This window comes from Symphalangus syndactylus, chromosome 9, assembly GCF_028878055.3.
Source record: "Symphalangus syndactylus isolate Jambi chromosome 9, NHGRI_mSymSyn1-v2.1_pri, whole genome shotgun sequence".
NCBI lineage: Eukaryota > Metazoa > Chordata > Mammalia > Primates > Hylobatidae > Symphalangus > Symphalangus syndactylus.
The window spans coordinates 95,667,972-95,694,347 of record NC_072431.2 but is presented as its reverse complement, the minus strand read 5'-3'; the positions used below and the strand labels follow the sequence as shown (position 1 = coordinate 95,694,347).

Genomic DNA, 26,376 nt, shown 5'->3' with positions numbered 1-26,376 from the left:
CAGAATATTCTCCTGTCATCTAGACCTTCAGCTTACCTAGTGACGGTGTGTATTTGGGGCTGGACAATCTCCCTTTCCCACTTTTACAGTTTGGGCACTCACAGGATTTGGGGTGTCTCCTAGGTCTTGCAGGAACAATCCACCTCCTGCAGAGGGTCTGTGGGTTCTCTTGGCTTTCCTGATTTATTCCTGCAGTCATTCTGGAGCAAGAGTTCATGAAGCAAGACTCCACATGCTGCTCTGTCCATCTAAGTGACAGCTGCAATCTAGTCCTGCCTCCTGTCCACCATGATCCTCTGTAAATCCTAGATATGGAATTCTTGACTGACAGAATTATTTTTCTTTCAGCACCTTAAATATGTTATCCCATTGCCTTATGGCCTCCATAATTCCTAAAGAGAAACCTACTGTCAATCTTATGGAGGAGCTCTTGTACATGACAAGTCATTTCTTTTTTGTTACTTTTAAGATTGTCTCTTAGTCTTTCGTCTTTCAAAAATTTACTAATATGGTGTCTTGGTATGGATATCTGTAAGTTTCTTCTTCTTGGAGTTCATCAGGCTTCTTGCATGTGTAGATTTGTGTCATTTGGGAAGGTTTTGGCCATTATTTCTTTAAATACGCTTTCTGTCCCTTTCTTTCTCTGCCTTCCTCTAAGATACCCAGAGGTGAAAGCTCAGGGTCTTCTCATGTCTTTTTTGAGGGTTTATTCAGTCCTAAGTATGTATTTGATCTCCTTGATTTACTTCTACATATTAGTGCTTTTGAAAATTGTTATTCCCCCATATATCTTCTTTCCCAACCTCATACTTCCTAGGATTCTTGATCTATTGTTTGTCCTAACTGTTATCACTTGCTCCAAGCTGCTGTGGACAATAACTTTGGCTTTAAATATTTTTAGCAAATGTGGCTCAGGAAGCTCTATGACCCTGGGAATATTCCAAGTTAGGTAAAACAAAGGCACGCTTTACACTGATCCTTTGGGGACCCTGGGAATATTCTAAGTTAGGTAAAACAAAGGCACGCTTTACACTGATCCTTTGGGGACCCTGGGAATATTCTAAGTTAGGTAAAACAAAGGCACTTTGCACTGATCCTTCAGGGAGCTGCCAGACAGGTCAAAACACACAACCAAAACTCTTCAGGAATAAAGTCTATACTGTCCCCTGTGACGTTAGCAAACTAGAACAGTATCTTCATGGCCACCATTACTCTGGGGAGGAGGGGTGGCAAGCAGGCAATTTTAAATGCTCTAACACCCTCTTACCACAATGCAGCAGCTTCTTTCTTCATTAAGCTTCCCCTGGTTGTTGTTAGTTTTTCACTGTGTTTCCTAGTTCTGTGAAAGTTGATTCTACTAGTTTTTGCCAGCATTCATTGCTGGATGTATGGAACCTTAGAGTTCCCTACTCTGTCATTTTTGGCAAAATCAATTGCACCTTTTTTTAACTTGTCAAATTAGATGCTTAGATAGTTTATTTTCACTTTCTTCTTCTCTAATATAAGCAGTTAGGAACCATACGTTTTTCTCAAGGATTTTTTAGTTTCATCATCTCACAAATTATAATGTGTTATTCTCTCAATCGCTCTCCTTTTTTTTTTTTTTTTAGGTTTGGGAATGCATGTGAATGTTTGTTACATAGGTAAACTCATGTCACAAGGGTTTGACATAGGTAAACTCATTGTCACAAGGGTTTGTTGTACAGATTATTTCATCACCTAGATATTAAGCCCAGTACCCAATAGTTATCTTTTCTGCTTCTCTCCCTCCTCCCACCCTCCACTTTCAAGTAGACCACAGTGTCTGTTGTTTCCTTCTTTGTGTTCATAAGTTCTCATCATTTAGCTTACATTTGTAAGTGGGAACATGTGGTATTTGGTTTTCTGTTCCTGCATTAGTTTGCCAAGCATAATATCCTCCAGCTTCATCTGTGTTCCCACAAAAGACATGATCTCATTCTTTTTATGATTGCATAGTATCCCATGATGTATATGTACTACATTTCCTTCATCCAATTTGTCATTGATGGGCATTTAGGTTGATTCTATGTCTTTGCTATTGTGAATAGTACTGCAATGAACATTTGTATGCATGTGTCTTTATGGTAGAATGATTTATATTTCTCTGGGTATATATCCAGTAATGGAAATGCTGGGTCAAACGGTAGCCCTGCTTTCATCTCTTCGAATGGCCATACTGCATTCCACAATGTTTTACAGTCCCATCAACAGTGTATAATTCTTCCTTTTTCTCTGCAACTTCACCAGCATCTGTTATTTTTTGACTTTTTAGTAATAGCCATTCTGATGGATGTGAGATGGTATTTCACTGTGATTTTGATTTGTATTTCTCTAATAATCAGTGATATTGAGCTTTATTTCATGTGCTTGTTGGCTGCATGTGTCTTCTTTTGAAAAGTGTCTGTTCATGTCTTTTGCCACTTTTTAATGGGGTTGTTTTTCTCTTGTAAATTTGTTTAAGTTTCTTATAAGTGCTAGATATTAAAACTTTGTCAAATAAGAGTTTGAAATATTTTCTCCTATTCTGTAGGGTGTCTTTTTACTCTGTTGATAGTTTCTTTTGCTGTGCAGAAACCCTTAAGTTTAATTAGATTCCACTTGTCAATTTTTGATTTTGTTGTGATTCCTTTTGGTGTCTTTGTCATGAAATCTTTGCCCCTTCCTGTATCCAGGATGGTATCACCTACGTTGTCTTCCAGGGTTTTTATAGTTTTGGGTTTTACATTTAAATCTTTAATCCATCTTGACTTTATTTTTGTATGTGGTGTAAGGAAGGGGTCCTGCTTCAATCTTCTGCCTACGGCTAGCCAGTTATCTCAGCACTATTTATTGAATCAGGAGTCTCTTCCCCATAACTTGTTTTCTTTCTCTCTCTGTCTTTTTTTTTTTTTTTTTGTAGATGGAGGCTCACTCTGTTACCCAGGCTGGAGTGCAGTGGCATGATCTCGGCTCACTGCAACCTCCGCCTCCTGGGTTCAAGCAATTCTCTGTCTCAGTCTCCCAAGTAGCTGGGATTACAGGCACCCACTACCATGCCTGGCTAATTTTTGTATTTTTAGTACAGACGGGGTTTAACAATTTTGGCCAGGCTGGTCTTGAACTCTTAACCTCGTATCAGCTTCGTTGAAGATTAGATCATGTATTATTTTCATTACAATCTCATGATCAACGAATCTATAATTTTTATTATGATTTCTTTTTGGGCAACTTTTACTTAGAAGTGTGCTTTTTAATTTTCAAAAGTACCAGGCTTGTCTAGCTATATTTTTGTTATCATTTTCTAGCTTACTTTCCTGTATGCTTTAGTTTTTTTGAATTAGATGAAATGACATATGGTCTAATATATAATAATCTGATACTCTCCTATGTACCATTGAATACATGTGTTCAGCCGATTTGAGAAGTATTAGTTTATATGTTTACATTAGGTCAAGTTTGTTTGCTGTGTAGTTAAAATCTGCCCTATCCTTGCTGATTATTATTATCTATTCCATCTTTAAATAAATAAGAGAACTTGCTAAAATCTGAAGTTCTGGTGGTGGATTTATCTTTTTCTCCCACAGTTCTATTATTTTCTTACTTTATTTATTCTAATGGGCTTAGAATTGCTACATCTTCCTGGTGAATTTAACTAGTAATCAATATACAGTAGCTCTCTTTATCTCTAGTAATGCTTGTAGCATTAAAAAGATTTTTATCTTATATTGATATCACTGCAGAATTTTTCTTAATTAATATTTGTCTGGTATGCCATTTTATTGTTGTTTTAAAATTTTATGTTTTTATGTTTTAGGTGCTTCCTTTTTCTTCTTTTTTGACAGCAAGTCTACATGTGCCTAACCTTGTGTCTGGTAGCAGTGGGCCTCAGGATAAAAGGGGCAGGAAGAGCAGAGGAAATGGGAAGGACCCCAATTTTGCTGGGTGACTTTCTGGCACCTAGCAGGGATTCAATAGATGTCCATTGAACTGTCAAAATGAATGCAGATGGCTGAACTTCCTTCTAGTGTTACCCTTGGACCCAGATGAAGTCTCCCCATTCCTTCTTCCTGTTTGAAACACTAGTTGTCCCATTGGGAATCCCTCATTCCCAAGGCCTTCTGCTTATGATGAATAACCAATCAGGTTTGTGATTCAAAACAACATCCGTCATCTCTGTAAAACCAGTTATCCATCCTAAAGCTATGACATTGTTTGACAAAGGTATGTATTACTTAAAACCAGGACTTTGTCATGTTTTCAGTATCTGAGTACAGTTGGCCCGTTGTATCCATGGGTTCTGCATTTGTGAATTCAACCGATTGTGAATTGAAAATATTCAGAAAAAAATGCATCTGTACTGAACATGTTCAGACTTTCTCCTTGTCATAATTTTCTAAACAATATAGTATAACAACAATTTACATAGCACTTACATTGTATTAAGAATTAAAAGTAATCTACAGATAATTTAAGCTAGGTTAATATATGCAAATACAGCAACATTTTATTTCAGGGATTTTGGTATCCATGGAAGGATATCCATGGAAACCAATAACCCCATTTATACAAAGGGACAACTATATTGGCATCCTTTACCGATTATAGAAAATCCCTAGTCACTACCATAGTGCCTCTTTCACATTCTCCTTATTATCTTCTTCTGGAACTCCAGTGGGATTTTTGTTGGACTTTCTCACCCTATTCGTTATGCCTCTTCACTTTGCTTTGATCTATCTCTTTGTCTCTTTCTATTGCTTTTTGAGTAATTTATTTGGTCCAATCATCAAGTTTACTATTTCTCTTTTTATTGGTTCCAACCTTCTAATCAACATATTCATTGAGATTCTAACTTTATTACAATTATTTTTTCATTTCTAAAAGTTCTATTTTGTTCTTATTTAAATTTATCTAGTCAATTAGAGAATTCCTCTTTCATCAAACTTGCAATTTTCTGCTTAATTTCTTTTAATATATTATCTATTAATTAATTTATTTAGAGATAGGGCTTTGCTCTGTCAACAGGGCTGAAGTGCAGTGGCATGATCATAGCTCACTGCAGACTTGAACTCCTAGGCTCAAGCCATCCTCCGATCTCAGCCTCCCAAGTAGCTGGAACTATAGGTGTGCACCACCAAGCCCAGCTAATTTTTTTTTTTTTTCTGGAGATAGGGTCTCACTGTGTTGCCTGGCTGGTCTTAAACTCCTGGTCTCAAACAGTCCTCCTGCCTTGGTCTCCCAAATTGCTGGGATTACAGGTGTGAGCCACCATCTCTGGCCTATTTTTAAATATTATATAATACTGTTTATCTGATATTCCCAATATATGCAATCTTTGCACATCTGATTTCTGTGTGTACACAGGTGTTCATGTTCATACAGTTGAGTTTTCCAAAAGCCATAGTACACTCATGAGAAAATGAAAGTGAAAAGACAAATACAATCTTTGTATTATTATAAAAATAGTTTTTGCCTAATGGATTCAGAGTCTTAGTGACCCTCAGAGGGCCTCAGACTACACACTCAGAACCACTTCACTAAAGCATCCATTGATACAATCAGTTATTTCTTTCCCATGCCTCCAAAATGTTTCTACCTCGATGCCAACCTTGGAAAAATTGAGAAAATGAAAGCTCAAATTATTTTCCATGGAGCTTAATTTTCTCTGGAATTCTGATCGAAAAAGATTGCAAGCAATAAAAGAATCAAATGTAGCTGTATTCAGTAGTCCTCCCTTATCCACAGTTTCACTTTCCATGGTTTCAGTTAATAGTGCAGTAGAATAAGATATTTTGAGAGAGAATGACGCCATATTCACATAACTTTTATTACAGCATATTTTTATCATTATCATATGATATCAGTATATTATTATTGTTCATTTATGTGCCTGATTTATAAATTAAATTTTATCATAGTTATGTATGTATGTGTAAGAGAAAACATGGTATACATAGGGTTCGGTACTATCTGCAGTTGGGACTCTTCAAACATATCCCTCACAGATAAGGGGGGACCTGCTGTAATATTTTTGCTTCTTAACCAAGTGTTCTCCCTCCACCCATCCCTGTCTTAGCATTTCTATCATTATATAATTCTTTATTTGGAAAACTGTATCATGAGGTTTTTACTGCCACAATGCAGGTTAATTAGGAAATGAGAAAAACAAAGTAGTCTATTTCTTGGTCTTGAGTTTCAAGTGATTTAGAAGGAAAAATGAAAACCAGGCTACCTGGACACAAGAATGGGAAAGAGTGACGAGTATGCAGGGAGGAGGAGAAAAGGGGCTTAAACATGGAGGCATTTCTGGCCAGGTGCGGTGACTCACACCTGTAATCCCAGCACTTTGGGAGGCCGAGGCAGGCAGATCACGAGGTCAAGAGATCGAGACCATTCGGGCCAACATGGTGAAACCCCATGTCTATTAAAAATACAAAAATTAGCTGAGCATGGTGGCACGCACCTGTAGTCCTAGGTACTTGGGAGACTGAAGCAGGGGAGTTGCTTGAACCTGGGAGGTGGAGGTTGCAGTGAGCCGAGATTGCACCACTGTACTCCAGCCTGGTGACAGAGCAAGGCTACCCCCGCAAAAAAAAAAAAAAAAAAAAAAAGGCATTTCTAAGAGAAAGAGAAAGACCTTAACCCTAGGGCAGACACCGAAGAGGATTTGGGGCATGAGATAGGAGCTACAGGTTGGAGAACATCACAAGCAAGGGCATCTGTAACCCACCCTACCCACTTTCTCAAGAGACAGTCCAGAGAGCGAGTAAGGCACAGGGGCCCTCTTCTACATATTGAAAGTGAGAAGAAATGTCTATGTGAGTGTCTAGGCAGAGAGCTTGAAACAGCCACTTGTGGGTCTCTGTACCTGCGGCCTGGTGCAGGGATCAGACAAATGTCCTTACTCTGAGCAACAAGAGCCATGCCCTTGTGACAAAGACTGTGGCCCAAAGAGGCCCTGCAGTTGGAAAAAGGAGGCACCACTTTGATCTGCTGACAGCTAAGTGCAAGGTGGAATCAGAGATATCTTAATAGATGCCAATGATAAGAGATGACACCAAGGACCAGGCATCTTAGACACACACACACACACACACACACGTGCGCGAGCGCCTGCACCCGCATGCAACTTGATACTGCATGAGTTTTCTAAAGTTTAAAGATGACTACAAGGACAAAGAGTAAACACTTAATTGACTGCAATTAAGTTTTTGATATCCAGCAGAGTAGGAGTCTTTACTAGCAATTAACTTCAGTTTTAGAACATGACAAATGTTATTTTTATTATACAACTACAACAAATATGTAATGAATGCTCAGATTCCAGGACCCTATACCTGGGGTGATGGGTGGGATGAGTTAAAGAAGGGATCTGGGCACTGCTTCCTCTCTGCCTTCTTTATATGGAGACCATATCACAAATGAGGCTCACTGTGGCTCCAGTCATGTTCACTGTGCAGAAAGGCTTTTGGCCAGAGAACATAATTGACGTGCATAGAGCTGGAGCTCTTGCCAGCTCACAGTAAAAGGGCCTCTAATTCAGAGAAAAAGGAGTTGGACCTCTGCCAGTCATGTACCTGTTATTCTTTCATATAGGCATCAGTTAGACCCTGATCTCAGTCTGACAAACCAGAAAATATAAAACCATCAGGATCAAGGCACACTCTTTACTGGGAGTGTTAGCCTGGTAATGGAGAGGAATGTTGTTGCCTTAAGCATTTGCATAATATCTATTGATCAAACCTCTGTGAAGCTGCTATTCTTCATGCTAGCGTCTGGCAGCAAGGGAGGACTGTTTCAGGTCTCACCATCACAGCCACTTCACACTCAGCTCATGCCACAGGCACTAGCACAGCTTGACATTGGGGCAGGAAGTCCCCAGGGTGACCAGACAGAAAGCAGCCTTAGGAGGAGGCCAGAGCATGAGACTGGGGGTGGTGACAGCTGGGTTTTATTTACTCTGGGCTGTGTGACCTTGGGCAAGCTGCCAGCCCATTCTGTTCCTCTCTGCATGCTATACCACCTGGAATTCCTACATTACTAAGTCACTCCTGGGCCAAGGTTTGATGTCCCTATGAAAATGCTGTTGAGAGAGTAAGTGGCTTCAGTCAGTAGCCCTGGAGAACTAGTTCACCAGTTTTATTTGTTTACAGCTGAGAACTCTTTCAGTTTGTGTGGGTGAGGTGCTGGAGGAGCAGATGGAAGAGGCTTTGCTGGAGTGGGGGAAATATCCTGCCTCGGAGTGGGATCAGGGGAAGGGGGCGTATTTGTCAATCACAATAGAATCCTAGACACATATGTCTGGTAGCACAGGCCATTGCATTCATCTTCCCCCAGTACCTGAATCTCTGACCAATGGAACTGAGGATCTTTACTTAATAACCTCTAGTGATGGGATAATCACCTCCTCCTAAGGCAAGCTACTTGGAAACTCTAAGATATTACTGAGAAAAGACCCTGAGCCCAGCCTTGAATTAGTCCAAAGTCTAATGCTTCTCCCAGGTGACAGCCCTTGAAAGAGTGTGTGATGGGCACCATGCCCCCCTGAATGGTCTCTTCTCCCAAATAAATAATACCTGGTTCTCCCTCTGCAGTGTTCACGACCCAAACAAAGCTGAGCCTCTGTGTGGCCACTCTCAGTTTGATGTTGTACCCCAAACCTTCAACCTCAGTCTTAATGTCTGGGAATGGGGGAATGTGTGGAAAATGGCATGAAACACAGTACACAGCAAAATGTCTTAACATTTCTCTTGATTCTTTAGCTCCTTATCTCTTTCCTTAAAAATCTCTTTCTAAATCTTTCAAGGAAAAAGGGAAGGGGGTAGAAAGGGCAAGTGAGAGGTAAAGGAAGATATTCATTATTGGGAGCCTATAATGTTCCAAACACTTGGGACATTTAATCTTCACAAAGTATACCCATCCTAATTTTATAAGGTAGAAACTAAGACCCAAGATATCTAAGTAAGTTGCCCAAAGTCACAAAGCAATTACTTGGCAAACAATGGATTCGGATAATGACTATATCACAGGCCAGGCCCAATTACACTCAAAATAATTCACATCTTCCTGAGAGGCAAGCCCTGGGGGCCCAAGAGGGGGTTGTTGAATAAGGGCAGAAAGTACAAGGGAGACAAGTTGCCAATCACAGCTTGGCCTTGATTATAATAAATGATACAATTAAAGTTCAATTTCATATCCTTAGAAGGTTTCCTTCATATTCCAAGGCTGATGAGAAATTCCCATTCTAAGAATGGTGATCTGTTGAATGTTTTAAATTCAAGCCCTTAATTAAATCTTTTAAGATGACTCTTTCTGTGTTTGCCCTTAGTCTTTTATTTCTATCCAATATTGTTCCCAGACCAAACAGGGTCGGGCTGCTGTTTCTTGTAGTCCAATAATGAGATGCGGATGAACTGGGGAGGAAGAGAGTTTTTTTTTTAAGTATACAAAAACATTTATTCATTAGAAAACAAGGAGACTGGCAAATATATATTCCAAAGTGAAAGCAGCTCAACGCAGTTCAGTTAGGCTAATTTAAGAGAAAGGCCTTGCATTTTAAAGATCGTGTATGTATTTTTTTTTTTTTTTTTTCAAAAAAGGAGACAGGCAAATATTTTACAAGGGGAACAGAATTAGAATTCTAGGTCACCCTACAAGATACCCTGCACAGGGAGGACAGGAACAGACAAGATGACTTCTTAGGATCTGTGCCTGCGAGCTGATGCTCTGAGAATGGGGGTTATTTTCTTGGGTGTCCTGTCTTCTGTTATCTAGGCTAAAAGATCTTCCTCACTTGACTCATCACTTGAGAAGACAACTTTGGGTTTCTTTTTGGAAGTTTGCTGCTGGGTGTTCAGATGCCAATGGGTAGTACGGTGGGGCTCTGGTGTGACAAAGTCATTGTCTGAGGCTGCAGAAGCCAGAGGCTGGTGCCTACAAATAGTGGATGGTTTCTTGGCTGATGGGGCTCTCTGGCTACCTGCTTGGTTAATCTCAAGCTCCTCAATCCCATCCAAACCTCTGGTATGACAGGCCTGAAGCTTTTGCTCAAATTCATCTATTATAGCCTTCCCCTCAGGCTTGGCCCCATGTTGCAGCTTGCCTACAACTGACAAAAAAGCACTGAAGATGGACTCATCTGACAGTTTATCTCCAAAACAGTCAAAATTGCCAAGCATCTTGCAAAGGCCTTGCTCTGTGAGGGGCAGCTGTGACACACAGTAGGCCAGGTCCTGCTGCACTTGCTCAGTTTAGGCTGTGTGGAACCGCTGACACAGCTTTTCCACCAAGGTTTGTCTGCTTGTCTTTGGTGATGGTGTAGGAGAAGAACTGCTTCATAATGGTGTGAAAAGGCACTTCCTCCACCCCCAGCTCAGGATCTGACAGGTGGCTGATGATATCTGGAAGGAAAATATAGATTGCATTGCCCTTGTGGGAGAGCTCGTTGAAGAACTTCTTGGCCAGGGCAGCAATCTGAGGCTCAGGGTTGATGAGCAGCATGGCCATCTCACTCACCTGCCCCTTTACCTTCACCATGTCCTTGAGGATCAGGTGAGTCATCACCAGCCCCACTGTTTTCCACACTGGCTGAGCAGGGTCCCGAAGGTGAGCATATAGATGAGGAGTCCAGGGGTCCACCAGATTGGGAAAGCGGATGGCCAGATCCCCAGTGGCAACCATGAGATTAGACTGGACAATGGGAAGTAGAGACTTTTCTAGCATGGTGAACAGAAGATGAGGCTGGGAGTCACAGAAAGTGGCACTGATCGTGCAGAACTTGCCAAGGGCAGGTGAAGCAGCTGCAGAGAGGTCTGGGTTGCTATAGAGGCCTGAGTTGTTGCAGACTTTAAGCAAGACTGGAACAAAGGCAGCCAGTGTCTGTTTGCCATCCAACAGTTCCAACTTGCAGAAGCCACGGATTAGTTCTGCCTCTGTGTTATCTGCTGCCCCAACCAGCCCCAGCTCCTCCTCCATGGTGGTCTCAAAACTTGTATTCTTCTCCTTGGGATCTTTGGTCTTGTGCTCCTGTTCTTCCCGGAGAACTCGGTGCTGACAGAGCTCTCCACTTACTGCCTGCTCCAAGTGGACCAGCTGCTGCAGTGCCACATCCCCAGCCACGGACAGCAGGTTCATCAACAGGAAAGTGGGTAGCATTGTGGGAGACTCCTTCAGGTCCTCCTGACTGGTTCTCTTCTCTTCTAGCTTCTCCAGGGCCTGTTTTGCACAGCCCTGCCATATCTGGCACAGATCACTTTGGGACTCTCTGCAAGTTGGTAAATGAGGGTCACTGCCACCGCTTTGAATGGGATCCAGAGTGGGTCTGGTGGACAAAGCCTTTTGGAACTGTCTCCCACAGTCGCTCACACAACCTGTGTTCCTCAGGCAACTGAAAGTAGGGGTGATGTTTGCCCAGAGAAGTCTTTCTACTGTCAGAGATGTTGGCAATGGCATGGCACACCTGCTGGGCCAGCCGGTAGTCCTGTGGAAACTTCGGAAGAGAGTTTTATTTTCTGCAACCGGTGACGGGGAGAAGGCCTGGAAATTATTGCCAGACCAACTTAAAATTACAAAGTTTTCCAAAGCTTATATACCTTCCAAACTATATGTCTACGTGTAAGGTGTGCATTCATCTAAAGATATAAATGGTTAACTTCTTTTAATCTATAACCAAGGTCTGAGTCCTGAAGACCTTCCTCTGGAGCCTCAGTAAATTTTCTTAATCTAAGTGGGTCCAGGTGCTGGGGGGACTACCCTTATCTTGTCTCCTGCTAAATTACAGAGGTTTTGGGAGTTCTTCAGACCTCCAATAAACTTGTTTGTGGAGGCCTAGGGAGTTTCTTCAGACCCCCAGTGAAACTTGTTTAATCCTAAATGGGTCCTGTTAAGAATTCCTTTGTTATTTTGTCATGCTTTGAGTCCCAGGAAAGGCCTAGGTAAAACTCTTGATGGGCTTTTTTTACATTCCAGCCTTCGTATAAGGGCACTGGCTTTTAATATTTAACTTAACCACTCAGTCAGTACTGAAAGAGTTGTTAGTGACACCTGGCCTGCCACAATTATGAGTGTCCAGAATTTTACTAGACATTTGGGGGAAGGGGAATGAGAAGCCTGAGTTAGGAATCTTCTCCATGAGTCTCTCACAATCTAGTTGGAAAAACTAGTAAATTCAATGACATATTAAATGATAAGTAAACGACAACCTGTGGTCCTTACTTTATGCCTTTGCACACACTGCTCGCACTATCTGGATGCCCATCTCTCACCTGGTCTTTCTAGCAAAGCACTACTCATTCCTCAAGACACAAAGCTGAACAGGCACTCTGTGAAGCCTGCCTAGTCCACTTGGTTCCTTCCCAGAAGATCTCGCCAATCATCCCTCTTTTGAACAGATATCGTGCAACACTGTATTTTAATTATTTCACATCTCCCTGAAACACTAGAATGTGAGCAATTTGAAGATAGGAATGGAGTTTCCTTCCCTGCATTCTCAGCACATGGCATTGTGTCTGAAACCAAATAGTCAGCAACCAATAGTAATTGATGAGTGTTTAAAGAAGCACTACATGAAGTGGCACAAATCAGGGTCCTCCAGGGCAACATGATGGGGACTTCACAGAGTGGGTGGAGCTTGTATTGGGCCTTAGAGGTTGACTAACATTTGGAGATGCTGACGCTGCCAAAAGTAGAAAGATCAGGAGGAATAAAAGGCCAGAAATACGCGAATGTCTTCCCCAGTGTTTCATGGTGGTCCTAGATTCAAATATCCCACCATGTCACAACTTTGAGATGAGGATAATACTTTCACCAGGAAGATGAATGCTGTTCTGAATTACAAACCCAGGTGAGTGCTCATCAAGAACAGAAGACCAGCCAGGTGTGGTGGTGCATGCCTGTAGTCCCAGCTACTCAGGAGGCTGAGGTGGGAGGATCACTTGAGCTCAGGAGCTCTGGGCTGTAGTGCGCTATGTGGATCGGATGTTTGTACTAAGTTTGGCATCAGTATGGTTACCCCTATCCCAGAATCAGGTGACCACTAGATTGCCTAAGGAAGGATGAACCAGCCCAAGCTGGAAACAGAGCAGGTCAAAATTCCCATGCTGATCAGTAGTGGGATTATGCCAATGAACAGCCACTGCTCTACAATGTGAGCAACATAGAGAGACCTCCCTGTCCAAAAAAACAAAGAAGGAAACCTGCAATCCGAGCACTTTGGGAGGCTGGGGAAGGAGGATTGCTTGAAGCCAGGAGTCCAAGACCAGCCAGGGCAACATGGCGAGACCCTGTCTCTACAAAAATAAAAATAAATTAAACAAAAATAAAATATTATAAACGAATTTTAAAAAGAAAGAAAAAATAACAGAATGCTTTGGGGATCAGGGCAGCCCAAAGGGATTCCTGGAGTTTCAAACACAAAATAGGCATGAGAGACTTAATCTGGATTTCAGACCAGCACCAGAAGAAAACCTGGACATTTTGAAGCCCTTAAATTCATAAAACTTTGACAATTTTATGAACATTTGTTGAAACCTTGCCATGTCCAAGAAGGTCACCCAGGATCAGAACTTCCACCCATCTCCTCTTCTCCCCTGTCCTTTTCTGAGGTCTACACCCCCTTTGTAGTAGGTGGTCAACTGGACATGGGACTAGGTTTATCAAAACTTGCTCTCGGGAAATAAAAATAAGACAAGAAATACAATATACACAAGAACGCATGTTCTTGTACCTCAGTAACTATCTCTGAATAGCCTGTCTCTAGATTCTGTTTGATGTAAGAGTGGTTGCTTCTGAGAAAAGAACTGAGTGACTAACAATTGTTGGAGAAGGGTGCCTTTCTTAATTTCAGTTTTTATTATTTTTATTGAAGTATGAAGTTCAATCCGGTGCACACAAGTATCAGCTGACGAATTTTCACAAACAGAAGATAACAGTGTAACTAGCACCCAAATCAAGAAATGTTATCATCTGCCTCTATGCCCCCTCCTGCCAATTCCAAGTACCACCTCTTCCCCCACCAAGAGTAAGCCCTGAGGCCCAGACAGGCTTCACCTAATTTTATACTTTATTTTTTGTTTTTATGAACAGCTTTATTAAAATATTCACATAACAATACAGTTCACCCATTAAAAGTATAAAACTGAGTGGCTTTTAATATATTCACAGATATGTATAACCATCACCAAAGTCAATTTTAAAATATTTTCATCACCTCAAAAAGAAAATACCTTTTAGCTGTTAACTCCCACCCCACATCCTCAGTAACCTTAGCCAACTGCCAGTCTACTTCCTATGTCTATGAAATTGCCAGTTCTCTACATTTCATATAAATGGAATCATGTAATATATTATCTTTTGTGATTGGTTTATTTCACTTAACACTTTCTTTTCTTTTTTTTTTTTTTTTCTTGAGACAGAGTCTCGCTCTGTCGCCCAGGCTGGAGTGCAGTGGCGCAATCTCGGCTAACTGCAAGCTCCGCCTCCCGGGTTCACGCCATTCTCCTGCCTCAGCCTCTCTGAGTAGCTGGGACTACAGGCACCCGCCACCACGCCTGGCTAATTTTTTTTGTATTTTTAGTAGAGACGGGGTTTCACCGTGGTCTCGATCTCCTGACCTCGTGATCTGCCCGCCTCGGCCTCCCAAAGTGCTGGGATTACAAGCGTGAGCCACCGTGCCCGGCCCACTTAACACTTTCAAGGTCGATTTTTGTTGTAGCATGTATCCATATTTCATTTTTTATGGCTAAGTAATATTCTATCATATGGATATAGCACATTTTGTGTATCCATTCATCAGTTGATGATTATTTCAGTGGTTTTTACCTTTTGACTCTTAGGAATAAAATGCTGCTATAAGCATTCATGTGCAACTTTTTGTGTGGACAGTTTTTTCTCTTGGGTATGTAACTAGGAGCAGAATTGCTGGGTCATATGGTAACACTGTGGTTAGCATTCTAAGCAACTGCAGTTTTATATTCCCAACAGCAGTGTACAAAGGTTTCAATTCCTCCTCATCCTCACCAACATTTGTTATTTGGGGATTGTTCATTACAAATACATAAAACAGTGGTTACCAGAGTCAGTCAGGGTGGGAGGTAGGAATGCAGAGATTTAGGTTGAGGATATAAAGTAGCAAATATGCAGAATGATTTAATTCTTTACATAAATAGAACCTTACAGTATGTGTGCTTTTGTTTCTGACTTCTTTTGCTCAGCATTAGATTCAGGAGATTCATCAACATTGCTGCGTATAGTTGCAGACAGTTTACTATCCTTATTGAATGGTGTTCTACTGTGTGAACATACTACAGTTGATTTTTTCATTCCACTAGTGGTGGGCATTTGGGTCATTTCCAGTTTAGGGCTACTATGAATACTGCTTCCTTGAACAGTCCAGGATACACCATTTTGTGAGCTGCTTATTTTTTTGTACTACCTGTATTTTGTATTATGTGCACGTATTACTTTTTTTAAATGTCCTAAAAACACCTTTAAGGGCTTTTAAACTCGGATCAGAAACTTAGCTCCTTCCCTACTGACAAGTAGGCAGAAAAAAAAATAACAGTAATAGCTAATATTTACTGAATGCTCACTGAGCCACCTCTTTAGGGAAAAAATCTTTTCATATATGTTTGCATTTAATCCTCCAAATTACTCAAAGCCATAGGTATTCTCATTATGCCCATGTTAGACCTGCAGAAACTGAGAGTGAAGGAGGTTAAATAACTTGTGCAAAACCATACAACTAGCAAGTAGGGAATCACAGTACAAATACAGGTCTCTGACTATAAACCCTGTGCATTCACCCTCCAATTACACAGCCCCTGATTACACTCAGCTGGGAGTTCAGGGAGCCTGCTAGACATGGGGAGGAGAAGCTGAAATGAGAGCACCTGAAACTGCCAGCTCAGTCCAGCTCAACAGCTCGGATTGTTCTCCCCACCGCCCCCCTACTTCATGTCCTAATTAATCAAATGCTCTTGAACATAAAAGACAGTGAGATTGGATTTTTGTTAAGATGAAAGAAAGGAATCTGTTCCCATCTGGCATCTTCAAAACTCTCCTATTCAAGCCAGCAGGGAGCATTTAGTGCAACCTACATGGCAGTTTAATAATTCCCCAAGAATGCCGGGAGATTAAGCAATGTCACAACCGATCTGGATCCACCAGCACTTGAGAATAATGGAAAGAGCAGGGGTCTAAGGTCTAGGGCAGGGGTCAACCAACTTTGTCTGTAAAGGCCCAGATATTAAATATTTTAGGCTTTGCAGGTCCTATGATCTCTGTGTCAACTACCCAACTCTGGCATTGTAACATGAAAGCAGCCATGAGCAAACAGGCATGGCTGTGTAACTAAAACTTCATTTATGGCACAGATAATTGAATTTCATATAATTTTCATGTGCCCAGGCATATATTTCTGTTTTAAAAAATATTTTTTAACCAGTAAAATACGTAAAAGTTATTCTTAGTTTGAAAGCTGCACAAAAATAGAGGACAAACTCTAGAGACCTGAATTCAAATCCTCTCTCTACCATTTGTTATTTCTGTGGCTTTCGACATATTACTTACATTCACCAAGCTTCATTTTTCTCTTGAGAAAATGAGCAGAGCAGGTGCCATGCATTCAGGGCCTCCCTTGTGGCTGGCACTGAGCCACATGCTTTATATGCTTTACTGAATTAAATCCTACAATAACCACAAAAGGCTGAAATTATATGATTGCCTTCTTCAGATAGTTACGATGATTAAGAAATTATGTCTATAATTGTGCCTGAGCTGGCCTCCATAGTTCATTGAGTTTGATGCTTCCTGTTGTACGCAAAAATTGCCATGTTGGTTCAATGAGAGTATGCCTGCTTTTTCTAATACCTGTGATGTTTTGAGTACCTATATTTGTATTGCACTTAGAGTGAATAATTATCTAATTATTCTATTTAATTACAATTGCATCAAGCTCCAATATACAATCCAAATTTCACTGAACTTAAAGTCGAGTGCACACTTTGAATAGTCACTCCTTCTATTAGGTTGGTGCAAAAGTAACTGCCATTATTTTTAGTAGCAAAAGCAGCAATTACTTTTGCACCAACCTAATATATATGTGCATGGTAGGCAGTTTGGCTCAGGTACACTTATTCACAACATTGCATTAAGTAAGATAATACATGTTAAATACCTAGCACACAGCCTGGGATGCAGGTGTCGGCCAGTGTTTGTTCCCCACTTCCTTAGTGACAAAGATTAGGCTTAGATACTTTTTGGGAAAGGTGAGTGCCACCAGAAAGATGAGGCCAAGGCCTTATCAGGCACACTGGAACACACAGCCTTCCCAAGGAATAAATCCAACATATTTCGAGTGTGAGTCCTGGCTCTGAAGCCCAGCCTGTTCTTACACTGACCCCCCAGTTTCTGCCTTGATCAGCCACCCACTAGGCTGGGCATTGCTTCCTCTCACTCTGCTATCTAGCAGCCCAACCTCGGCCCAACCCTCCAGCTTTCTTCTGGCCATGCAACTGTTCTGCTAGTCTGCTCCACATATCTGCTCCTACATTCTGATGCCTCCTCTGAGCTTTGGCTCCATTTCCCACTCAGCACAAACAACTCACTTTGCCCCAATATGGGGTACAACAGCTCAGACTCTTCTAGAGGTCTAATCCTGGATACCTCATTTGCTTTATAAGCACAATCTGGAAAGAAGAGTTTCATTGCTCAGAGCCCCTCAGGAAGCAGAGGAGTAGAGTGGTGAAGAGAGCATTCATCCTCTGGAATGACCCTAACTGGTGTTTCAATCCCAGCTCCCCTCCATACTAACACTTGGGTGAGTTACTCACCAGGTCTATGCTTCAGTTTCTTCATCTGTAAAATGGAGGTTGTAAAAATATCATCTACCCCAAAGGGTTATGGTGATGATTACATTGGTTCTTCTATAGAAAGTGCCTGCAGCAGTGGTTAGCATGTGGTAGGCACTTTGTATGTGTTATCTGTTATGTCTGTTTGCTCTTACTAGCATCTATATTTCTGAGTCCTAGACCTCCCCAAAGAGCGTAAAATTCGTGGTGTTTCATGGGAACAGATGTAAGCCCACTTGCTGAATCTCTCTCTGAGCTAATAATTAACACATACATTGCACAGTAGCTTACCAGGAAAGCCTATACTGCTCTGAATGAGAAGAAACTTGCTGAACAATTCTAAAGCTCACTTCTCAATATAACTGCAGCCCTTGCTCAACATTTTGCCCATATCGTCAGTACTGTGCAGAGGTCACAGCCATCATATTCTGCCCGCTCTTCCCCTATGGGTTGAGCAACCATATCATGTGTCTTCCCAACCAGAACATTTTTCATTTTTAGCTTCTTGTTTCGACATAATTTCACGTTTACAGAAAATCTTCAAGAGTAGTACAAATACCCCCATGTACCCTGTACACATATTCCTGAAGTGTTAATATTTTCCATATTTGCTTTATCATTTCTTCTATCAGTCTATCTATAATACCTATCTACCTATCCATCCATCTAAAAATGTCCCATGTAATCAGCAAACCTGCTTTAAATGTCACCAATTATACCAAGAACATCCCTTTTAGCACAAGAAAACCCTGAATCATGTATTGTATTCAGTTGCCATGTACTTTTAGTGTTCTTTAACTTAGAACAGTTCCTTGGTCTTTCTTTGTATCTTACGACATCAACATTTTTAAATAGCACAGGTTAGATATTTTGTGGATTTTCTCTGACTTTGGGTTTGTGTGATGTTTCCTTCGGAATAGAAATTATGTCTATAATTGTGCCTGAGCTGGCCTCCATAGTTCATTGAGTTTGATGCTTCCTGTTGTACGCAAAAATTGCCATGTTGGTTCAATGAGACTATGCCTGCTTTTTCTAATACCTGTGATGTTTTGAGAGTTATACACCAGGAATGATGCTTTGTTCCTCTTAGTATATAGTATCAGCAGACACAGTATATCAATTTGTCCCATTACTAGTGATGTTATTGTCAGATTTCTCCACTGTAAAGATACTATTTTTCCTTTTGCAACTGACAAGTATTTTAAGAGTACATAACCATCCTGATACTCCTTAAACTTTCACTCACAGCACTTAGCATACAGTGTAGATTCCTGTCTGAATCAATGCCATAAAGGTTTCCAAATGACGATTTTCTAATTTCATTATTTCTTCTATACTTAATATTAGTAGTCTCTCTACTTTAAGGAAGAAATTTCCCTTCTCTCCCATTTTTAAATTTATATCATAGGTTCTTCTTTTATTCTATGGGTTATAATTTGTTGCCATAGTTATTTCTTTTTATGCCTAGATTGCTGACTGGGGTCAGGAAGAGCCCTACAATTTGGTGCGTGTTTCTGTTGTGTTTCTCAGCATTTTGGGGCATGTCCTCACTTGCCAGCACAACATGATGTTCCAGGCTTATCTTGTCCTTTTCCTAGCCCCAGGCCGGGAATCAGCCATCTCCAATGAGATGCCAAGTAAACCAGCACATAGTTAAGAGAAAGGGCCACAGGCATAATCATGGCGGGTGTAAACTGGAACTGACCTAGAAATGCTGGGTCATATTCTCAATCTACCACTAGATGTCCTTCCACACCTCAATAGTTCTTCACAGGAAGCAGTCCTGGGGCATTTGGAAATGGTGGGATATTTGGAGTTACCACAAAGACTGGGGCAGCAGGGGTTACTTCCTGCATTTAGTAAGCACAGTCCAGGCATGCCAAATTTCCTGCACAGGACCATCTATCCTGACACAAAATTGCCCCATAAGTAGCAATCCTGTTAATAAATAGTGGCCCAATCCCTGAACTAATCTATCTTGTGTTCTAGTCTCTCAAGGATTGGCTTAGTTCTTTTCACCTTATCGGCCATCAGTTAATTTAATCACCGCTGTTTCCATAGTGAGAATCTAATATATTAGATTGATCAAGTGTGTTAATCAAATATATTGGATTAGCGGGCATGCATTATAGCAAATAAAATAGCCAGTCTTCATTGTAGACCTAGTTTAAACAAAGCCTCTACCTCTTATGTGTCAATTTTTGCAGAAAACATTATTCTAGCAAGTTGGAGAGGAGCCTAGGACTTATGTTAAGACACATCATCTCATCCCCAGTTCTTACAGCTCTCTGTCTAGTTATTCGCCCTATTCATTGCATCAGCACCAACAACAGGTACCCAGGTTTTATAGGGCAAGCATTTTACTAAGCATTTTACATGAACTATCTCATTTAACCTTCACAGTAGCCCTATAAATCAGGCATTCTTATTATTACAATTTTACAAAGAATCTGGGATTCCGTGTGGTCAGTAGCAAGCCCAAGACAGCACAGCTGTCATGTAGCAGAGCCAACATTCAAAATCCCACAGTCAGGCTCCAGTAGCCATGCTGTGTACTGCCCATGCATGTAAGAACATACCCAACACAATGAAAAATAAAAAATGAAATAGAAAGGGCATGGAAAATATTAAATCATAACTGCAGAGGAAAAAAATCAAATTTAGGCTTTGAGTTACTGCAAAGTTACTGCAACCCATCATATTTTATTTTGTGCTTCCTAGTTAGTGGCTAAAACTAAGGGCAAAACTGACCAAATATAATTTGTTGTAATCTTGAGGGAAATACACAGCAAGATGTCTCTTGATCAAGAAAACTGATACTATGGAGCTTTATATTCAGTACTTTGATGAAACAGCACTAAAATGTCCTCAATAGCATCTCAACAAAGAATCAGTGATTCCTACAGACCTCTAAGAGGAGCCGATGTGATGCCTAAGCATAGGCATGTAGGCTACTTGGCAGACAGACTCAGCATAGCAGTCATCATCACATAGTAATTTCTAGCATCCTAGTAGCTTTCTCACTGGCTTTAGTTTTGAATAAATGGGATTTTTGCTAAGATCTTACATTATGCAACAGAGGCAACCACAAAGGCCATCCCTAGAAAATGAAATGATCTTGGGCCCCTTCCTCCCTTACCTCCTGCTTCACATTGCATTCTTTGGGAAGCAGATGCTGAAACAGAATCAGGTATACAAAAATCTGGGGAGAAGTCACACCTGTGAAAGCAAAGGGAAGAAGTAAGATTGGGCCGGAGGACCCATCAGAGCCTGACATTAACCTGACAGTCTCTGGCAGCTCAGGAATCCTTTAGGATTTCTATGTTGGGTATAAGTGACTAGACCCTTCTACTGGAACTTAGTCATTGGTAGAGGTTGTACCAAGAATAGCATGATCCCAGCTAAAAAGCTGAGGCAAACCCTGAGGAATCTAACAGCTGGAAGATGTCAGCAAACCATATTCCTCACAGCTAGACAGCAAGGTCTTTCTTGAAGGGGGATCTGAGCAGCATATCTCTATGTCTGCCTCACTTCCCTGTGTACAAGCATGTACCTGATTGCAGCAGAATGAGATGAGAAATATTTTTTTGTTACAATTTACCACTTCCATCTCAGCCTGCTACTCCTTAGCTCTCCTTGGGCAAACGGAAAAAGACATTTGAAGAGCCTGCCTCTTGGATAAGTGAAAATGGAACTCTCCTCTCCTTCCCTTGGATTTCTAAACATCCCAGATCCTTTCTGTGAATTCTTTTTATTAGGAAAATAGCATCCTTTAAAAGAGAAGACAAGTTGTCTATGTCTTATATTCAGAGTCAGTTTGAGCCCCATGTTGTGCAATGATGTACATCTAGTGCAATGATCATTACATGCTACCATGCCTCAAGAAATTTCCCCTTAAGTGGAGTGAGGAGGAGAAATAGTGGAGGCTCAATGCCTTGTTTTAAGAAAACATTTGTTCTTGCTGAACCTGATGCTTGTGCTTATGAGCACAGGAGTTCTTCCTCCCCCAGCAATAACCAACAACTCAGGTAGGCCAGTTGGCCTCATTTAATGAGCTTCTTGGTTTCTGAATACAACAGAGGCAAAGAGAATAAGTTTTATGAGGACTTGGGTTTCCTTAATTAGACACAAGATTTTTATTTGGTTAGGGGGACTAATGGAGAAAGGGTGACACTAGTGGCATTTGTAACTTGTTAAGACTAATTGAAAATCTCAGGACCAAAGTTTTCTGTGAAGAGAGTGCTCTAATGAGAATAAATGTGATGATTATTTACCTAATTGAGCAGTAATGACTGAGGTGCGAGCCACTTCCCCAGGATTAATAAAGAGCCGGGGAGTTGACAGTTTAGACCACTAGGCTCAGCTGGTACTTCATCTTGGCAAAGGGCACAGTGCCAGAATCATATTAATATTGTAAAATGAGCCCAAAATATAGACATATACTTTTGGAGAAATAATTTTAATTGGCTAAGTACCTGACATCAGGTTGGGCCATTCAGTTCTATCATTAAACAAAGTTTCACACAAGTTCTTCAAGACTTGTGCCATTTAGAGTGTTCTCAGCATTCAGTGATTAAAACAGAAAAGTTGAAGAGGGACCCTTATCAATATCAAAAATAGTTTTTTGTGCAACCAAAAGCAAGCAAGCTATTATTACATACAGACACTAGCTTTAAAAACAATACTAAAGACATTGAGTTGAGCTGGAAGCATTGCATACTCTGAGATACACAGTTGATATTGTTACCCACAGTGTCCCTTCAGGAAAGCCAGAGGTCATCTGTAACACCACAATTAAGGATAAAAGGATCTTATATTATCAGAAATTTCAATGTCTTCATAAAAATTGTGTTTATATTCAATATCTCCCTTATTCAGTGTGACAAATGTTCATGTACAAGTCATCTCAAGATAAAGAGTTACTCAGCTTGCTACGTATTCATTATTCTATGGCTCTGCTATGCAGGGGAAAGTGCAAACAGCAACTGAGAGCAAGCAGGAATCTAAGACATGGGACTCAACTTGCCCTTTACACAGGGTGAACCCTACACTAGTGACCTTTGTGTTTTAAGGAAGTTTGCAAATATGTTTAATTGGACAACACTTCTTCCTTTATCTAGCAAGTGCTGAGTATCTTGCCAGGCACTATGAAAAAAGATAAAACTATAAACATGAGCAAGGCACAGCCACTGCCAATCAGAAGTGTACAATCTAGCAGAGATCTTAAAATGCAGGGAGCTCTTTTAGAAATCTGCTTAGGGATCAAAATTTCCAATCACACTCTTCCTTCTAGCATCTTGATTCTGTAATCATTATTTTATCTTCATTGAATGAGATGATTAATGTGGTTCCATCTGCTGTATGAAATCAGCCATGCTACACTCAGCCAATCAAGCAACAGCAGTAATAATGTACTACCTCATTTAATGGAAATTTACCACGCTGTTACTATGTAATATCACAGTTTTAGGGCCTGGAGAAGTAGAGCTGAATTAAAAATAATAATCTCTGTTATCCCATAGTATAGTGGAATAGGAAAGAAATACAAAAAAAATTATGTGTTAATGTATTATAGGTACTATAATAGTAGGGTAGGAAGATACACAGAAGTGGGAATAACCAAGCCAATCTCAGTACTCAGAAAAGGTGTTATAAAGGAAGTAACCTTGAATTAAACCTTGAGGAAATGGATATTCTTCAGGTAGAGGTGTATAAAGAGTTTCCCACACCAATGGAGCAGCATAAAGAAATGGCATGGCAGAGTGAACAGTTGGGTATGGTCAAGGAAACTCTTTCAACCACATCTTCTTCACTGCCTCAACTTATTACTCAATGCTCTCCATTCTCTCAGCAAACACCCTGACTAACTAAACTCCCATGACTAGCAGGATATTATTAGACTTAACAAACCTGTCAATTTATGCTTTCCCTTTAGAAAGACTTGACTTTTGTTTTAGTGAACTGCAATAGAACTAAGCTCAGGAGATGCAACTATGAAAGATGAAGGAATATTATAAAAATCTCTGCAATGAGATTCTGCCTTAGATTGCTTTGCTATATGTCAACTGATTACTCCAACTTAAAGAAACCCAAACTGGAAATTATAAAAGATAAATTAGGGGTGTATTTTATGCAAAAAAGAATCGAATCAAATCAAAGTCTTGGCTCTACGTTAAAGAAATGACAAATGCATGTTTGTTTTTATTAAAATGTTTTAGGGTAGATTTCTATGTATGCTTTATTTCTTTAACCAATGTTTTAATCAGTTAAACAGCTGCTATTATTAATGTGCTGGTTGAAAGTGTTTTTCTTAAAGTATGAATTTAAAATAGAATGAGAAAAGATCAGACTCGACAAGAAGGAAAGTCACAGTAGGACATTTGGAATTTATTCTCTCGACCAGAAGTTTGCAAACTCCAGCCTACAAGCCAAATCCATCCTGCAGCTTATTTTTATAAATAAAGTTTTATTGAAATACAGCCAGGCCCATCCAGTTACAGAATTGTCTATGGTTGCTTCCACTCTACAACAGCAGATTTGAGTAGTTGTTAGAGAGACTATACGCAAGTGTGCAGGAGAGTTTAGACCATGCCTACAGGAAAGCTATGAAATACTACCCTCCTTCCTAGACACTTCCCCAAACAAAAACCTTAAGCCAGTGTGGGACCAAACACTGTTGCCCCACAGAGCACTAATAAAGGCAGATAAATGACTGAGAAAACCCTGTCCCTTGGGAACAGAGGCCAGAAACAGCAACACCAATATCATTGGAAGTCTCCTACTTCTAGGGAAGGGCATGAAACTCTCTCATATGCAACACCCACCACAGATACAAGGCAGGCGTTTGATTTTCATGGGGAAGAGGAATTGGAACACCGAGAATGCCCCACCCCTAAGGCCCAGGCACACTGGCCTATATGTGTCTGTAGCTGAACTGGGACAAAAGAGAAGCCCTAAAACCACCAGTAGCAAGCACTGAGTAACAAGCAGTAGCAGTGTTACAGCAAAACAGGCACAGCTGAAAGCAGAGAGTGGGGCATTAAAACCCTTCAGCATCTCAGCTTCTGTGCTAATAGAAAATCCAAAGAAAAATTTGAAGCCCGTAGGAGGCTGAGGATGACCCTACTAACAACAAAACTCAAGTCTAGCTAGACTCCTAAGTAGACTGATTTAACACCACTCTAACAACCTTAAAGAAGTGTGCCCATTTCCATGCATAAATACTATGTATCTCAATATTTGATACACTCTACACAAAATGTTTGTCATTTAATCAAAATGTATGATACTCAAAAAGAAAATGCAATCCACTGTTAACAGCCAAAGCAATCAACAGAACCAAACAGAGACATGACTCCAATGTTGGAGCTATTAGACAAGGACTTTAAATAAAATAATTACAATGAATAGGAAAAGTACATTAAAAATACTTCATGAAAGAGGATAGATATATGGATGGCAAAGAAGCACCTTTAAAAGTGTTCAACAGTTTATACGCTATTGATGGAAATGTAAATTAGTTCTTCCACTGTTGGAAGCAGTTTGGAGAGTTCTCAAAAAACTTAACTACCATTTGAATTAGCAATCCCATTACTGGGCATATACCCAAACAAAAGCAAACTGTTCTCCCAAAAGGACACATGCACTCATATATTCATCACAGCACTATGTATATTCACAACACCAAAGACATGGAATCAACCTAAATGCCAATCAATGGATTGGATAAAAAAATGGAATACTATGCAGTCATAGAAAAGAATGAAATCATGTCTTTACAGCAACATGGATGCATCTGGAGGCCATTATCCTAAGTGAATTAATGCAGAAACAGAAAACCAAATGCCATATGTTCTCATTTATAAGTGGGAGTTAAACCTTGGATACACATGGACACAAAGATGGCAACAATAGAGGGGAAAACGAAGAACTAGAGCAAGGGATGAAAATCTAGCTATTGGGCACTATGCTCAGTACCTGTGTAATGGGATCAATCGTACCCCAAATCTCAGCACCACACAATATACCCATGTAATAAGCCTGCACATGTACCCCCTGAATCTAAATTAAAGTTGAAATCATTTCTAAAAAAAGAAAAGAAAAATGAACAAATTGAAAATAAAAAGATGTTCAACATGATTAGTCATTAGAGAAATGCAAAATAAAGCCATGATGAAATATCACTACATATCTAGTAGAACGACTAAATGAAAACATACTGACAGTCCTGAGTGCTAGCAAGTGTGTGGAACCACAGTCTCTCCCATACATTGTTGGTGGGAGTACACAGTGGTGCAGCAACATTGGAAAACTGCTGGGCAGTTTTTTATGAAGCTAAACACATATTTACTTACTCTGTGGCCCAACAATTCCACTTCTGAGTATTTGTCCTAGAGAAATGAAAATTTATATTCACACAAAAACTTGTACATGAATGTTAACATCAGCCTTGTTTGAAATAACTAAAAACTGAAAATAACCCAAATATATTTCAGTGAGTGAATAAACATATTGATACATTTATACAATTAAA

At 40.3% G+C, this 26,376-nt stretch overlaps 1 protein-coding gene and 1 pseudogene across 5 annotated transcripts in view; one reads left to right on the top strand and one right to left on the bottom strand.

Moving 5' to 3' along the window:
* The window catches only part of NPSR1 (neuropeptide S receptor 1), a 212,282-nt gene that overhangs the window by 80,777 nt on the left and 105,129 nt on the right, over positions 1–26,376 (top strand). The window lies entirely within an intron of this gene.
* LOC134731393 (condensin complex subunit 1-like) lies at positions 9,504–19,525 on the bottom strand (annotated as a pseudogene).